The sequence below is a fragment of the Eulemur rufifrons genome, chromosome 8 (assembly GCF_041146395.1).
Source record: "Eulemur rufifrons isolate Redbay chromosome 8, OSU_ERuf_1, whole genome shotgun sequence".
NCBI lineage: Eukaryota > Metazoa > Chordata > Mammalia > Primates > Lemuridae > Eulemur > Eulemur rufifrons.
Window position 1 is genome coordinate 84715553 of NC_090990.1, and position 18780 is coordinate 84734332.

The window sequence follows — 18780 nt, forward strand, 5'->3', positions numbered from 1 at the left end:
ATAAAGGCAAAACAAAGCCTATTAATTAGAAAATAGGCAAAGGTCCCAGGACCAGAGATAAAAGGCAATTGAAAGAGCACAGCGGACTCTCTCAGTTTTAACGCTGCAACTTTTGCAGGCAGGCGGGGGAACTTCTTTGTGACTAATCTGAATTTCCCCTTTACTTTCTTTCTTTTTTTTTCTCTGGGCTAACAGGGAGTTGTTTTTGTGGCATTCCAGTTCTGATTTGAGTGACTGTGAAATGACAGTCATAAAAGTGTGCTATTTTCTTAATTTCTCATTGCACCAGTAACAAATTGTGGGTCACTTGATAAAGATAAAAAGTCATCATCCGTTGATGTAGGAGCTCATAGACCCCGTCTCCAAGGTGTCATAAATCACAGGAGACAATTAAGGAAAATGTTGGCCTAAGGTTCTTGTCTGCACTTTATTATGTAACTAACATTGAACCCCTTTTCTAGATTCAGAAATAAAGCACACACAGACCATCCTTGAAGTGAAAAAGATAAAAAAGAAAATAGGATGGTGGATCATGTAGAAATAAAGGCATGAGGCCCTCTAGTCATAATCCGTGACATTAAAATAAATAAACTATCATTTTTGAGCATCTACTGTGTCAGACACTGTGTTTAGACAATCTTGCTATGTGATCTTTTTCTCATTTTTGGGTAAATTCAGTAAATGTGCACATGATTCATTTTCTACATACCAGAAAAGATACAGAAAAGTATACCAGCTTTCTCTTCTTCCTTCTACTTTACATTTTCCCCATACATAGTTTTTTCATGAATGAACAAATGAATAGATTCAAATAGCCTTAAAGGTTGTTCCTTTCTTTGAGGTCATGGCTGGACTCAGAACTTGAAAGTAAGAGTACCCTTTATTAGTTCTCCTTTACCACAGAAATCAACAAAATGAAATAAATGACAAAATTATTTATAATGTCAAGTTCGAGTTGGCAAATAGTTACTGAGTACATAATATGAGCCTGGTGCTGTACGGATGCCATAGGAATGCTGGGAGGATCTGTTTGAGACAGAATTCTGTCTCTTCTGTGGGCAAGTATGTCTCTCTGAGTGCTCCATGAAGGGTAGGAGGAATATTTTGAATATCACCAATATAAGATGTCATGTGCAACTTCATTTTACAGAACATGGATATGAGGCATATTCAAAAGAGAAACAGTTTGTGGGAAATGGAAAGTACATTTATTAGAGTATCAATCAATTAAACTATGATTCAATACCTTCATTACAGTAATTATGCCTTGCATTTAGAGAACACATGGGTCTTCAGAAGGTCAAGTTTTTACCTGAAAGATAAGGTAACTAAGGCACAATATCATAGACTTCAAGGCAAAACAAGAATTCAATTTCCATCGAAGCTTATCTGTAATAGTTATTCCCATGCACAAAAAATGTGTTATATACAGGGTGTGGAGAAAAATAACTGAAAGAAAAATCAGTGTGTAAAGCCCAATTCTTATGTAATAGATGGGCATTAAAATCAGTAACTATTTACTCATCTATTTTGAAAAAATGACCCAAAAAGTCAGCCAAAAAGACCATTAATACTATTGGAAACTAGAAATAAATTAGAAACAGTAAAAACTATGCACACTGAAAATCATAGAGAATATTTTTAAATGACTGTCAAAGGAATGAAAAAAAATAAACATTTATAAATAACATGTGCCATGAGCGGCATTCCTTCTCACTGTTAACATCATGGCTTTTAGGAAGAAAAATCTCTGCACAGAGCCAACTCTACCCACATTTAGGCCTGCACATTGACGGCACGTCTCTCATTTTCCTTGTCTTGGCCTCCTACTACCACATTTTGCCTAATTGTAATTTTTGCTGAAGTTTAAGTGATATTTTACACTTAATTGTTTCTTTTTCTTTGAACACATTCTTACAGCTTCTTTACATTCTTTGTAGGAAGAGAAGATATGCACATGGACACACACACACACACACACACACACACACACACAAATTGGGCTGGAAGTTCTGGGGGAGATCTCTTGATAGGCTATATAAGTATTTCAAAGTTCGCTATTGGGCTGGTCTAGCATTTGGATGAATGAAATCACCATCAGAGATATCACTGATGGCATTTCAGTCTCAGACAAATGGGCAGTGTCCTCCATTCTGAAAATGTTTCTAAAAAACAAAGTTGAAATGTTTTTAAAAGGTTCAAGCATATCACCAAATCTATGGACAATTTTTCTTAAAGTATCTCACAAATATCAACTACATACACACACCAGAACACACTGGCCTTGGAATAAAGCCATAGGAAGCAAAATAAATCAAAATAATTATCATCTCACAGATCATTAACTTCCTAAATAGATAACCATTTCAAGATTACAGAAAAGTGTGGAAAAGAAAAATGTTTTTTGACCACTGATGGAATAACTTGTGTTCAAAAAGACACAAAAACTTTTGGGGTTTATTTTTTGGCCTGGGGGGTTTTATTGTTGTTTGGTTTTGTTCATTTTTTGAGTTTGGGTTTGGGTTTTTTGGTGGTAAAATCTGCACTTTTCATTCATCTCTAAGTCAAGTTGTCATTTGTCCATTGAATGAGCCTGAGCCAGATGCTGGGGGAAAAAAACATAGATGAAACATATGCTTAGTCCTCAAGGATGTCACAGATAGGAAGGCAGGATGTCCACACCCTGGAAAGTCCTAGGTTTTAGTGCAGGAGGGAAGGTTGCACGGGGACAGGTTCTAGTCTAGACTGGAATTAGAAAGGCCAGAGACAGTTTCCTTGAGATGAGCCAAGTTAATCTTGGAGAAATTAGAAACAATCTGGCCATCTGGGAGATCAGGGTGGGGCAGCAGTTGCTAGGACAAGAATGAGGGCAATGAAGCTTGATCAAAGCCTGCTTGTACAGTGTCCATTCAGGGAGCTGCAGCTAGAGCAGAGGATGGTGAAGGAGAGTGGCCACTGGGGAGGAGGCTGAGAAGAAGCTGTCACGATTGGACTTGTGTTACAAGTTGAGGATTTTGGACTTCATCCTGCAGGCAGTAGGGAAACATGGCAAGGTTTGAAGCAGAATGTAATTATGATTACGTTTTAGAAAAAATCACTCTGAGTGCAATAGAAATGGCAGGATGGGATCAAGGTGACCAGTTGGGAGACATTTCAAGGTGCTCTGTGCCCGCTGAGGAAATGAGTGAAGTCTAAAATCCCACCTCTACACTCAGCTCTCCAAGCCCTTCATCCTGGTGTGGGAGGTTTCCTCCTTCAGGAAGGGGCAGCTTTATCCTCCCCCAAAGGTGTGCTTTGCTTCCCAAGCCCTGAACAAATGGCTGCATTCATGAAGATAAAGGCTCTTTTTCTAATTCATAAATCCAGAGAGTGTTCCTTGTGCTAAAACTCTCAAAGACAGTGGTATGAGCTAGGGCCTTTGGTCTTGCAATTATTCCAATGAAAAATAATAAGGTCCTAAACTAAATCAGGAAGGATGAAGAGAGAAGAGGATATTTACAGTGGCTCTTCAGTCACCAAACATTGTGAGGGTACACTCTGTGCCAATCTCTGAGCATAAACAGGGAGTCATAGCTGAGCTCTGCCCTGGGACAGAATGATGTGGGAGGTGATGGAAACAAATGCATTTTCAAATGTCAAAAATCTGATTTGCCACCTGCCTTCTCAATCTATTCTTGGTCCTAATGTCACTATGCTAATATTGACAGGCTAAATATTTTTGCCTCCACAGGACCTCAAAACTCTAGAATTAACCTGGACTCTTCCTTGCACCAATGAGCAAACTGCATAGGGCTAGCCCTGCAATGCAGCTCATACTTTCCTCCTCTTTGCCTTTCCTGCTGCTGCTGATCCAAGTCCTTATGACTCCCCACTTGTACTCTTGAATTAAACTTCCAGCTGTTCTCCCTATTTCCATTCCCTTTGATCTCCAATCCATTGGGCAGACTTCAAACTCAATGAGATCATGATCCCACCAAGGGCTTCCATCACATAGAGGATAACACTGAAATTCTTTAGCTGGACACTTAAGTCACTGCATGATGGAGCCCAAGTTTCCTCTTGAAATGTATCTCCATTTCCTGATTATTTCTAATATTCACACTGCCTCAAATATCCTTACCCTCCACCTCTGACCATTGAAACCCTACACACTGCCCACTTCCCCATGAAGGTCTGCCTTGTGAGGTAATGAGCTTGCAGTATTCCAGAAGATGCTAGAGAAGAACTTTGAAGAAATACTGTTCAGGAAATTCCACCACTGAGTAGAAGTCTGCTAGGATCAGTGGTTCCCAAAGCTTCATTGATCATCAGAATCACTAGAAGAGCTTTTGAAAGATTCAGATTCCTAATGTTTTCACTCTAGAAATTCTTATTTGGTAGGTGTCCTAGTCTGGTTTCCTATTGCTATAAATACCAATGTGTAATTTATAAAGAAAAAAAATCATTTGACTCATGATTCTGATGGCTGGAACATTCAGGATTGGACATCTGCATCTGGTGAGGGCCTCAGGCTACTCGACCAGCTCTGGCAGAACTAACAGAGTAAAACTCACTATTAAATGCACTATTAAATACAGAAGTCTTCTGGTAGCTGGACTTTGATTTTAGATGTGAAAGATTAGAAAACCTGAAATGTGTAGTTTTCATTGAAACTGGATATACACCATTAGTTCAAATACAAATGTGAATTCGTATGATAACCTTCTATTTAGGTTTCAGACTCATTAATCCCACACTTGTCAACCCCTCTTCTTCTAGTCCCAATTTTCCCTTTTAATTTTTATGTTGCTGGGTACTTTTTTTAAATCCTGATTTGACCACTGGCAGTTATTTCAAGGCATAATGACAGATTCTAAAACTTAGTGGCATGAAACAGCCACAGAAATTTTTCTCTGTATGGAACTATGCACATGAAGAACCACAATATTACGGAAAGCAAATATCTAGACCGACTAGATTTTTCAATTCATAATAGAATATAAGAAATTTTACTTTTTAAAAAATCAACTTTATTGAAGTATAATTCTAGACAACAAACTGCATCTATTTAAAGTGTACAATTTGATGAGTTTGACAGTTGTATACACTCATGAAACCACCATCACAATCAAGATATAGAACCTTTCTTCATCTTCAAAAGATAATTTTCTTTAAATGAAAATCCTTCCAAAAGCACATCTTTACTGAGTACCTGAGACACTAATACCCTCTTCTTTCTAAAATATATTTAATTGAGAATAAATTGGAATGGTGTAAACTAGTAGTTCTCAACTGTGGGTGGATTTTCCCCCCAGGGTTCATTTGGAAATATCTAGAGACATTTTTCGTTGTCTTGTCTAAGGGGTAGGGTGCTATTAGTATCTAGTGAATAGAGGCTAGAGCTGTTAATAAGCATCCCACACAGGACACACAGAATAAGCCCCCCCCCTGCACCAACCAACAAAAGATTACCATCTTAAAATGTCAATAGCGCTGAGGTTGAGAAACCCTGGTATAGATGCATCCATGCACATAATTGACCAGGAATGAGAAAATACAATATTCACTCTCTGAGTCTTTGAATATGCTTACTGTCCTGTCTGAAATCTCTCTCCACTGCTCTACAACCAAACCATGAGAAGGATATTATTTTTCTCCCCACTTTATAGTTGAGAGAAACAGAGGCTTAGAGAGATGAGTTAACTTGGCTAAGGTCATCCAATTAAGGCATAACAGAACTGACTCCAGCTTCTGTTACTCCAGAGTCTGTTCTTAAACTGTTTGATACTGTTGATTCTTTGTTAATGAAACTATCAGCTCTCTCTCTGGTCTAGACTCCCAGTCAACAGTCAACTCATCTAAGCAGATAGCAACATGACAAATGCACACAGCTACTAATCCAATAAGAGAAAATAACTTTCTTCTTTCAATTAGATCTTTTTATTTTTTCCAAATTATTGGTGAATGGGAATCTATCCTTCCCTTATTGCGTGCCTTCTGTGTGCCAGGCACAAAAGCCTTCTTTCATTCAATCCTCCCGGGAGCACTGTGTGTGGTTATTACTAACCACATCTTTAACACAAGGAACCAGAATCTCAGAGTAACTTAACCACAAGTGTTGGGATTTAAACCAAGATCATCTGGGTTTGTCTGTTTGTTTAACTGTACCAAAGCACCCAAAAGCTGATGTTATGAACTGAATGTCTGGGTCCTCCCCACCCCAAATTCATATGTTGAAGCCCTACCTCCAATGTGATTGTATTTGGAGATGGGGACTTTGGGAAGTAATTAGGTCATGAGAGCAAAGCCCTGGTCTGGCAGGATTTAGTGCCTTTATAGAAAGACACACCAGAGACTTTGCACTGCCTATCTCTCCGCCAAGGGAGGACACAGCAAGAAGGTGGCCATTTGCAAGACAGGAAGAGAGCCCTCGCCAGGCTCTGACCTGGCTGGCATCCTGAACTCAGAGCTCCAGCCTCCAGAACTGTGAGAAAATAAATTCTTGTTGTTTAAGCACTAAGTCTATGGTATTGTGTTACCGAAGCCCAAAAAGACTAAGACAGCTGGAAATTATAAAAGTTGTACCGAAAGAGCATTGTTTCTTGAACTCTCTCTTGTTTCCACCTTCAGATATATCCAGTCTGTGATTATATGAGTTTTATTGTGTCATCTTCAATGTCTTCAAAAGGTTCTTTTTTTTAAAAAAATGTCTTGCCAATTTTGGAACTAGAATAAAATAATCTATCAATATATAATATAACAAGCAATATGTCTTGACAGAGTAGGCTCTAAGCAAATGTTATTGTGTTATTGCTTTTTAAAAACCTGTAAAGCCTTTTCGGGGTTTACCCTTTCACTGACATGTTGCATTAACCATCTCTTGAAGCCTTCTGCAGTTCCAATCAGCAGTCATCAATACCCTTATCCAAATCATAGGATGAGACACTGAACCTCAATCAGATTTAATTTCCTCAATTTTAAATGGGGCAATGAGATTTACCTCTCAGGGTTGCTACAGGGTTTATGTGGGGAAATGCTTACACTGTCAGCACTGTGTCTTACACAGAAGGTGCCCAATAAGAAATGTGGTCTGTGGACTGGCAGCATCACCTTCACCCAGGAGCTTGTCAGAAAAGCAGAATCCTGGGCCCCACCTCAGACCTACAGATTCACAATCTGTATTTTTTTTTTTTTTTTTTTTTGAGACAGAGTCTCACTCTGTTGCCCGGGCTAGAGTGAGTGCCGTGGCGTCAGTCTAGCTCACAGCAACCTCAAACTCCTGGGCTTAAGCGATCCTACTGCCTCAGCCTCCCGAGTAGCTGGGACTACAGACATGCGCCACCATGCCCGGCTAATTTTTTGTATATATATATTTTAGTTGTCCATATAATTTCTTTCTATTTTTAGTAGAGACGGGGTCTCACTCTTGCTCAGGCTGGTCTCGAACTCCTGACCTCGAGCGATCCACCCGCCTCGGCCTCCCAGAGTGCTAGGATTACAGGCATGAGCCACCGTGCCCGGCCCACAATCTGTATTTTAAGAAGATTAGTATCTACATGAAATCTACACTTAGCTAAAGCATTAACAGAAAGAAAGAGAAAAGAGAGAGAATTGATGAAGAATAAGAAGGCTGAGGGCAGGCCCCTAGCAAGCCACTAGAAACTTCCTTCCAGAACAACATCTTACATCTTAAAACATACCTGGGGTCTGGCCAAACCCCATCCCCACCCCAGGCTTCAGCAGGGACAGATCTCCCCTTATTCAAGGATCTACCTTCATCTATGCAGCCAACTCATCCCCTTAGTCCCCATCTTTCTCTCATCCAGGAGACCTTTACTTCATCTGGGTGGCAAGAAAGCTTTCCACTAACTCATCAGGTATTTTCTGCTCCCCTCCAGGCCTGAGCTGTCAAAACTCAAAAGTCAGAGGAATCATTTTCTCTGCTTTGTGCCACCACATTCCTTCCCCCAAGGTAATTAACATAGACAAGCTAACTAAATGGAGGCAGGAAGTAAAAGGAAACAGTCAGGAAAAAATAGATTATTAATTTTAAATATTTCCCTACCACATAAAGAACCCCATGAAATGGTTCCTTATGATCAGAGACTGAGGACAGATGGAGACCAACGAGCCATGATTTTTTCCTCCCTCTTTTTTCAGGTAGTATTCCCTATTTCCCCACTCAGGACTGATGTATATGGTTTGTTCACTCATTTCTACCTCCCAAAACTGTGCTTAGACATCTTTGGGGTATGTGCTCTCTACAAATATCACACACACACAAACACCCTGCAGCTTTATACAAACTGGCTCAGGGAATTCTTCTAGGCTTCTCCTTCCTACTTTCTTCTACATTCCTTGGTGCTTCCTGCTGTTCTTACCTTTATTCTTCCTATATTGGCTCAAAGTTTTCAACTTGTCCTGGTTAAACTTCAAAGAGATCTCAGTTTCCTGCTTCATCACTGACCCAGAAGTCCCAAAGGATGTCCTTCTAGGAGTTGCCTAGAGGGACTCCAGGTCCCTCAAATCCTTCTCCCCAATATTCAACCCTGTTCTCCACCACACCACCTTCGGTCTGCTCTAGGCTCAGTCTGGGGAAGATGGATCAGGCCCTTCTCCTAGCACAGATCACATTCTCCCCTGTGCCAGGTTATGCACATATGTGCCCGCCACCCCTTAGTGGAGAGACTCCAAGCCCCATCCATCTTCATATGCCCCTGCTCATCCCCAGCACTGATCCATGGCCGTGCTCAATACATGAACAGAATCAGACTGGATTGTGGGCAATAAATTTATTCCAGTTTTCTTCAGAGTTTCTATCTTTCTCTTCTGCCCTTCCAGCTCCATGGCTCCCCACTCTTCTTTGATCCCATCTTGCATTTATTCTTGACACTCTGGGCAAAAGTCAAAAGAATCTGTCTGCAAATCAAAGCTTTGCTGCTTTTCATTAGACAAGTTATTTAACCTCAAATCCTTCATTTAGTCATCTACTTTAAATGATAGATAGGTAGAAGATAGATAACACAGAGAGAGAGAAAGAAACAGTGTCTGATACATATTAGCATTCAATAATTGTTAGTTATTATTAGTATCATTATCATAGATTGAAATTGACCATAGTGAAAGTATTTCCACCATGGAAATTGGTAAACACAACAGATTGAGACTTTTTTGAGAAAGCTACTTTATCAGTGCATGACTAGGCTAGTGGCACATATTGAAATGATAATATTTTGGATCTAGTAAGTAAATAAAACATTACTAACATTAATTTTGCCTGTTTCTTTTTAGTTTTTGTTATGTGACTGCTAAAACTGTTTACATTACATTGTAATATTTATATTGGACAGTGCTGGGCCAGATAGATCCTAACCCATGTGGTAGGACAATCCCGTCACACCTCTCAATGAGATCCCCTGGGAGAGCTCACAGGTTCCTCAGGTTAGTCCAGGCTGATGCTTGCCATAGCTGTCAGCAGTTCTCTCTCTGAACCATTGTTCTTCCTGAGTCTCCCGGCTGCTTGCATGATGCAATAGCCTGACACACCTAACTGACCTCTCAGTTTGCCTGTTCCTGTTTGCTGTGGGTTAGGTCTTTTCCACCACTACTAGAAATAACTACTTTCAGCACCCAAGAGCCCAACATACCATTTCCAGGGTCACTGCCCACTTATTTTACCCTCTCTCTCCAGTTACTAAGACTCAATCTTCTATCCCCGGCCCAGACATAAGGGACAAAATTCCTCTAACTTAAGAAAAGGAAAACCCTCCCTTTGATGTTTCCCAGCTGCCGTTACCTCTAACCCTTACATTATGTTGAAGCTCCTCCATGATGTATAAAATGCAGGGTTATTGCCAGGTTAGCAAAAAAAAATAATAATAATTATTAATATTATTTTTTCATTGGTCTTTTAGTTACTGCTTAGAAAAATAAAAGGGAGAAGATTTTATTTCTTTTGTTACTTATATAGGAGATTGATTAACACTAAAAACTTATATAAGCAGTAAGAAACATATAACATATATAATAGACCATATACTAAACTGAGGAAGTCCCAAGTAAACACTTTCTAACCTCCCTCCTTCTTCCCCTCCCACCAAAAGATAAGAACTTTAGCTGCACAGGTTCCCTGGGCAATAAGGATTGGGAGCCAGTTGTATTATAACCAAATCCTTTATCACTGCATAAGGGTAGTTACCTCAGGGTTTTAATGACTTAAATAGAATCCTCAAGAGCCCACTAAGAAATATTTCTTTTTAGACCATTTCACAACACTTGGGTTTCCCGAAGTAAATTAGTGACTACGTACCTTTGAAGACCATCTGGTTACCCAAAACAAAGGGGTTTCCTTCAAATTGACTCTTCTTTGCAGAAGAAACTGCCAGAAACCTTCAAATATTGTTCTCTTAGGGAAAATAAAGTTTAAAAAAAAAAGCAAAATTTCTTCTGCTACATTGGACACCCAGATAAAACTTCTTTACCTGGATTGGATCTCAGAACTCAATATTCCTTTTAGCAAAAACCCAAAGAATAGATAAAAGATAAAGAAAATTAAAACATAAGGTAGGTGCTGCACACAATTTGAATTTTGCTTGCTTTGCTCATTTACAAATGTATTCATTCTTATAAACTATTTATTTAGTTCCTAGTAAAGAGCATATACAGTTTCTGCCCTCTTATACTTTATATTCCTGTTGAAGAAAACAGATAATAAATGTGTGCATAGACATAGTAAATAATTTTAGCGCTATGGAGTGTATGTTTATATCCTCCCAAAATTCATATATTGAAGCTTTAATCCCCAATTTGATGGTATTTGGAGGTGGAACCTTAGGTAATTAGGTCATGAGGGTGGAACCCCCATGATGGGATTAGTGCCCTCATAAGAAGAGACAAAAGAAAGATATCCCTAGACCTTGTGGGAATACAGCAAGAAGGTGGCCATCTGCAAACCAGGACGAGGGCCCTCACCAGACAATGAATTTGCTGGCACCTTGATCTTGGACTTCTCAGTCTCCAGAATTATGAGAAATAAATGTTTATTGTTTAAACCACCCAGTCTATGGTAGTCTGCTATAGCAGCCTGAACTAAGACATTTAGGTAGTGACTAAATGCTGTGACCCACATACACACACACACCAAAAAACCCCCAAACCCACAGGATGATGATATAGACAGCAACAAGAAGAGGCATCGCTTTGGCAATGGTGCCATTAAAGGCCTGCCAAGGAGGTGATGGTTGAGCAAATCCTCCACATGGGTCAGCCATGGAAAGAGCCAGGGGAAGTGCACTCTAAGCAGCAGTACCTGTAAGTCTAAAAGCCCCAAGATAAAAGCAAGTTTGGCATGCCTGAAGAAAAGAAAGTGACTATGGCAAAGTAAGGCAGGTCTGAATGGCAAGCGACTGAAAGATCATAGCATTAACAGGTAGTCAGGGGCTAGACTGAATAGAGCACTTCCATCATGGATTTCATGGAAATCCATTGGAAAGTTTGCAACAGGGCAGTGATTTCAAATAGACAAGTGATACCAGATTTGCATTTTGAAAAGCTGGCTGACCCTGGTTTGTGTGGCAAACAGACCCCAGCGGTGCAGGAATTAAAGCAGGGAGACAAGTTAAGAGTCTGTCACAGTAGTCCAGATGATATGTAAAGTGCTTTGACTTCTAGGGTGTGGTGACAGAGATGGTGATAAATTATCAAATTTGAGATATGCTTTGGAGGTAGAGCAATAAGACCTGCTGGATTAGATATGGCCAGTGAAGGAAATCAAGGAATCAAAGGCTATGTGGTGGTGCCATTACTGAGATTAAAGGGAAGACTGAGGAGGGGCAGACAGGGAGAGGCAGTTTGCAAATCCAGAGCTCTGTTTTGCACAGCTCCTCATTTAAGCACCACCATAATTCTGCAAGAATCATTTTCTTTTCCCCATTTTACAGACAAGGAAACTAAAACACAGAGAGGTTATGCAACTTGGCCAAGGTCCCTTAGCTAACTCATTCCGTGTGATATTTTCCTTTACACAGCAGCGTAGAGGTTAAGATTGCTGAATTCTAACCTCAGGACCACCATTTACTAGTTGTGTGACCCTTTGACAATGCACTTAATTTCTCTAAGCTTTGATTTTCCTCCTCAGGGTTTATGTGAGAGTCCAGTGAGACAAGGTAGGCAACATGCATGACATAGCATACAATAAATGTTCAATAAATGGTAGCTATTAGTACAGTTGGTCATCTCCAACGCTAGTAATACAGTGGCATTATGATCCTGGAATAACTCCAACTACAAGAACCCACGTAGGAGATGTGTATTTTCTCTTTCCAATTGGCCTCCAACATGTGGTCCTAGTCTTATTTCTCATTGTTAGGACTGCAGACCAGAATGAGAACCCGACTGCCTATGATGGGTGGGTGGGAGGGGAGTACTAAGTGAAACCTGAAATAAAGCCTGACTAAATAAAGGAAAGATCAGAGGCAAAAGACAAGATACAAAACTTCATCAAGAGGATCTGAAATGACCAAAGAGAAAAAGTCCCAAGCTTAATCAGGGATTAGTTGCATCAATTAAAAAAAAAAAGACACATACAATACAATCAGGCAATTGAGATCCTGATACTGGAAAACCAAAGGTGAGGAGTACTCAAGAGCATTGCCCCTAGACTGACATCAGAGGAAGAACTGGTTCAACATTAGCAAGACTGAGAGGAAGGTTGAGAGGTTTTAGCTTACATGCCTGGAGAATTCCTTTCCTGAGCCCACACAGGTGCAGCAGCAGCCTCCTCCATCATGCTAAAGTACACCTTAAGGTGTACACCTTTAGTGATCAAGCCCCTTCTCTGTCGTGGTGTATCTGTGGGTAAGAATGAACGACAGTGTAACAAATCTGCACCCTAAACTATAAAAATAAAGAAAAAAATCAATGCCAACCAAGGCTGGGGGGAGAATGATCCTTCTGAACAGTCACCAAAATGGTGCCTTTTCAATAACATTTAAAGGTAATATGAGAATATCATTAAAACTGGTATGAAAAGCTATCAGAGGAAACAGTAAAAGCAAGTCCGTGGTGAGGCACGCAGACATGGATCATCAGAGTGTAATGCCTCCTTTCAGAAATGCAGGGCCCATGGCCACCCCAAACTCAGCTCAGTGCCAGCAGGCTTCCTGCCATGGAGGAAGTGGAGTCTCCGGCTCCTGCAGGCCGGGGAGGTCGTCTAACATAATGGTTAAGAGCAAGAGCTCTGGTGTCAGGCTGCCTGAATCAGAATCCCAGCTTGCCTCAAGCTTTTTGGCCACAATGGAAAAAGTGTTGGAGTAACTGGGCAACTTATTTAACTTTTTAAAGCCTTGGTTTCCTCATTAATAAATGTGGAAAAGAGTACAATGACTGTATCTGATACCTAACTTCACAAGGTTGCCGTGAGATGACGAGATAATGCACGTATAGTACCTGGCACACAGCTCTGAACAAGCATTTACTCTTGTTACATTACCATCTGGAGTTTCCTTCTGGTTAGACCAGGGTTTCTTTCTTAGGGGGCTTGAACTTCTTTTTACAACTCTCAGTCACAACTTTGTTCCATTGCAATCCATTTCTGTTGCTTACCACCACTCTAGAAAAGAATATTTGCTGAGTACCTAAGTCCCCAAAAAAATGTTAGCTAAAGAAAATAGTGAAGGAAACCATGGCATAAAGTTCCAAAAATGAAGAGAGAGAGAGAGAGAGAGAAGAAGAAGAAGAAGAAGAAGAAGAAGAAGAAGAAGAAGAAGAAGAAGAAGATTAGGTATAGGCAGATTTTAGTTCACTGGAAGAGATGAATCAGTAAAGAGGGCTGAGAAAGGCCAGTCCTACTTCTATTCAAATGCCTGTGGAGGTCAGGATAACTTTTATACGTCATAAAGAGTTGTGACTTCCCCTTGTTTATTATTTTGTTCTCCTGTCCTCCTTTTTCCAGACATATCCTAGAAACCTAGACAACCAGAAAAACAGTGTATTGTTGTATATAACACAGATAGCAAAGGGAAACTCTATCATGTCTGTATCTTGTCTCAGAAAGAGCTCCAGGCAGAGGAGAGAAATCCCAGGGGAAAGAATAGGTGGTGGCCAAGAGCAGAGAGCAGGCCAGTTAATCCTGGGGACCCCCAGATGATGAAGAAGACATAAACGAGGGGGTTGCCTGGGGGATGCCTGTCCCCCGCGTCCCCCATGGTGACTCTGCAAGGGCAAGCTCCATCCCAAAGCCCCCAGGTGATTTCCTCCTCAGAAAAGGCAGCCTGGGATCACACCAGACCACTAAACTAGAGGGTAGAAAGCCCTAAGCAGTACTAGGGTAATTTATTGTCCAAACCCAGAACAGCTTGAGAGTGAAAGGGAAGATTATTTATAATAATGCTGAGCCAAAAGGCTACACCAGAATATCCAAGACACCACAGTCAGTGTCTGTTGCCCTGCCCTATGCAGAAACACAATACTAGAAGACTAGATGTATGCTGGGAACAAAGAAACAAACAAAGGTGAATAAGTGATCCGGAAGGAAACAAACATGTTTTTTAAAAAGCACTATCAGTATACCAGCCTGTGTTGAGCACTTGACATTCATGATCTCATTTAATTTGAGGAGAAGTGATGTCACTGGGATGTGAACTCAGGGCTGACTGAAGCTAAAACACATCATTTTTTTTGTGCCCCATGCCACCACCCTGGTTCCAGCACTCATCTCCTCATGAGGAGGCCATAATGATAATAGCGCCTCTTACTGAGTGCTTTGAAAACTCTTGCTGAACACTTTGTATATGGTAGCTCATTAAATCATCAAAAACCTGCAAGACAATGAGTAAACTGAAGTTCAGAGAAGTTAAGTAACTTCCCCAAGGTGAGACACTAGTAAGTAGCAGGGCCAAAATTCAAACTCAGGTGTGTCTGGCTACAAAGCCAGAGTTCTCACTCATTAGGCTGTAGTGAAGAGGAATGCGATTACACCAGGTGCATGGCAGCGGACTCGAGATGCTGGGCAGGGTGAGCGGATGGAGAGAGCATGGCCACAGGAGCAAACTTGCCCACCCAAACCTTGGCTCCAGCCAAGCCTGTCCCCCCCCCCCCACCACCCACACCCTCTGCCCACCATGTTCTTTGCCACATCTTTGCAATTAATTGACCACACTGCTCTCCCATCTTACAATCATCTCCCCTTCCTCTCTGTCTACCCACAAACTAGTCTTCTTCATGATTTGGCTTTATTTCTGCCACAGTGTTTTATTAGTACAGTTCTGTTTCCTACTTGTCCTGGTTATAATTTTTCTTTGCATAGAGACTCTAAGCAACGTTCAGAACTATAGCTCTTACTCCCCTTATCCACAGCAACCAGGAAGTGAAGGCTGTGCGGTAAGAGGTTGGTTAACTACTACTGGATTAGGATGAATGTTTACAGAGGCCCTCCTCCCCCTACCCTAACACGGAAAGAGGAATTACTCAGGAGAAACAGAAGTTACTCTTTCTCACACATACACATCTTCTCTAAGTCTTTTCTGACTCCTAAATATCACCAACTCTCAATTTTCATAGGTTATGATGAAATAAAAATTTCATTAAAAATGGAAAATCATAAAAAATTTACAAATTCTCCTTTGGTAATTAATTTTCTTCCTCCTCATTTCAAAACAAACTTTTAAAATGACTTTTCTCTCTCTACACATGTGCATGATCGACCTTGCTCTTGAGCCAGGATTCTTTGCAACGCTCCAAAGTTCACTTGCTGTTAGGTTCCACAGGAGGAGAGACTGAAGCGTTTCTCTTGACCAACACTCAATTCTCAGTGCCTGGCATATGTAGGTGTTTTAATTATTCTTTACATAAATAAAGCCCAAATTTCTAATGGCTATCTCAGCAAATACTAGGTTCGACAAATAGTACTGAGGACTAGCTTCCCCCTAATAATTCCTAAGTGCTATGTAAGCCCCCAGAACTTAGGTGCAACCTGAGTAAAAAGAGGAACCATGAATTGGAGTGAAATTGCTACCACTCAGGCCAAAATACGTGGAGATTAAAAATAGAAATAGAAAGATGAAATTAGGTTGGTTATAATTCTTGAACACAGAGATCATGGATGGAGAATCATATCTACTACAGATGTGGAAGAGAAATGAGAATTTTCTAGCCATTGACTAGAACACAAAAGCACAAAACAAAGGCAATTAAGCACCTTGTAATAATCTAGTAAACCCTCACTTTGCTTTATGTATTTTTAAAAATAAATTTATTTTATCTGAATTTACAAAATGTGAATAATGATATGTGGGATCTCTCTTAAGTTAAAGAATGAATCAGGTATTGATTTGGGTGGGCATAATTTATCAGACCTAATTATATGTACGTCATCCTTTTCTTCATTTTTTTTAAAACATGATTAAACAATTAATTTTTTGTAAATAATCTTGGGGCAGATTATTAGTTGTCCCTCAAAACCTATTCTCATATTCTTAGGCCCTTTGTCATTCAATGGTCGTAGAAACTACATTGCCCAGATCCACTGGCAGTTAGATGTGGTCACGTGATTTATATCTCTCCAGTGCAGTGTGAGGGGAAGTGATATGTCTACACCTTCTATCTCATCTTCTCAAAAGGAAATTGCTTGCCCTAGACTTCCTCTCTTTTCCCTTCCTTTGAACTAAAACATGGGTATGCCACATGATTTGGCTTCGATTATGCAGATGAGCATCATTCCCTAGGAGAAGGTAGAGACATGAGAAACCTAGACCCATGATTGACCTCACAGAGCTAGATGGTTACATAAGAAAGACATAAACTCCTGTCTTCTTTAAGTCACTGAATTTCGGAGTCTCTTTTTCAGCACCTTAGCTTTTTCTATTAATATAATTAATACAATTAGACAAAGATTCATCAGTCTTCTCAAGGGCTCTCTTTATCTTTGTGTTTCAAAGTCATCCTCCTTTGAACCATCTAATCATGTTGTCATCTTTGTTGATTCTCTCTTCTTAAGTTGTTAACTGATCTGAATCTGCCAGAGCCTCCTTTTTCAAAAGCTTTAAACGTAATTTAAGCATTCCTCCAATTATATTTCATTGACTTCCTCATATCTTGACTCTTGCAAGATTTGCAATTTTACTCATTACTGAATTTATTTTGCACTCAAATGGACTTGGAAAAGATGGGGAAGATGTTTTTGTGAGAACTAACTTCATTATTAGCCAGTTCATTAGTGAATATTTTATATTGTAAAAATTTTACCTCCCTTTATGACCTAACTGCAGGGACTTGCATAATGCTACTTAAGTTGCAAGTCATCATACCTGAGAAGAACTCAAAAGATATTTAGGAAAGGGAAAGCTTGTTATGTCTAGTCTTTTAGTGGTTAACCTATTAATAGTTTTTCTTAGCATGCATACTTAACAAGCTCTAAATTCCATAAACATTTTTTACCCTTCTCTCAGACATTATAAGGAGCTTAGAATGTTTAACTCTAATCAGTATCACTCCCTAAACTTTTTTTTATTTCAAAATATTAAGGGGGTGCAAATGTTTTAGGTTACATGGATCCACTTTGTAATGCGTGAGTCCTGGCTATAGGTGTACTTGTCACCCAAATAGTGTTCAGAATATCCATTAGGTTGGTTTATTCCCTGACCCCCCTCCCTCCCAGTTGCTCTCCGCTGAGTTGTAATTCCCTTTGTGTACTTGTAAGCTACAGCGGTATAGTGTTTTGGTTCTATCTTGTTTTGATTTTTCCCACCAATTAGGCATTATAATCATTGTTTTTATTTTACAGAGTCAATGTTTGCTTATATTTAATTACATATTCTCTCACCATTTCTTCTTGCATCTCAGATTTTCCATTCATGCTCAGACCTCTGAGAGGACTGGGTTCTGGCTATTCAATTCTCAAAGGATACTTTTTCCCTTCCACTCAACACTTAGGTCAAGTCAGATGGGTTTCCTGGTTGTCCCATTCTACAGGACAGATTTGTTTCGAGTTTAACCTTAAACTGAGGACATAGCTCTTTGGTATCCCAGTTTTATGTATGGGTTTCTTATTAGATCCCCACCTTAGACCAACCTTAGGCTTTATCCTTGTCTTCTAATTCCCATGCATCCATCAAAACAAAATTTCAAGGTCATCAAGGGAAAAGGAAAAGAAGGGAGGGAAGAAATTAATGACTAAACTTGTTCTTGGGGAATGCCATCAAAATGTAACTAAACCAGCAAAGTTATTAGAAGCCCATTAGACAAAAATTTAGCTGCTTAAGAGCTGGTGTTATCAAAATAGCTGTTATGATTTCAAAAAGAAAAGGCTGAATAGGAACTATGGTTTAATATATATGTTATTTTTAATTTTTCTATAAAGGTGATATAGTATAAAACACATCTAATTATTTTAAATCTTATAAATTTTTATTATAAAACAAACCAAATTGCTTACAAGATTGCCCCTGCCTAAAAATTGAAAGTGAGATTTTTAAATGATACTTTTTTTAAATTATTGAACTTATTTTCTATCACAGTTTAAGGTTATATTTATAGCTTTGCCTCATATTTTCACATTTACTGATTGGTGTTGGTATTTTCAGGCTATTAGTCTTTGATTTGACACTAAGTTTGACAAGGATCCTAAAGTGTTTCCAGCAATTTGGTCTGTTATTTTCATCTTGCATACATTTCCTTTATTTTTGTATGTCTTCTTTATTAACTTTTCTACAATATAATTTTAGGCCTAGAGACAAAGCAATTTTTGGAGTGGTCACCAAATTTAGCAAGATAGAAAAAAATGTCTTTACTTTTATTAAAGTGCTA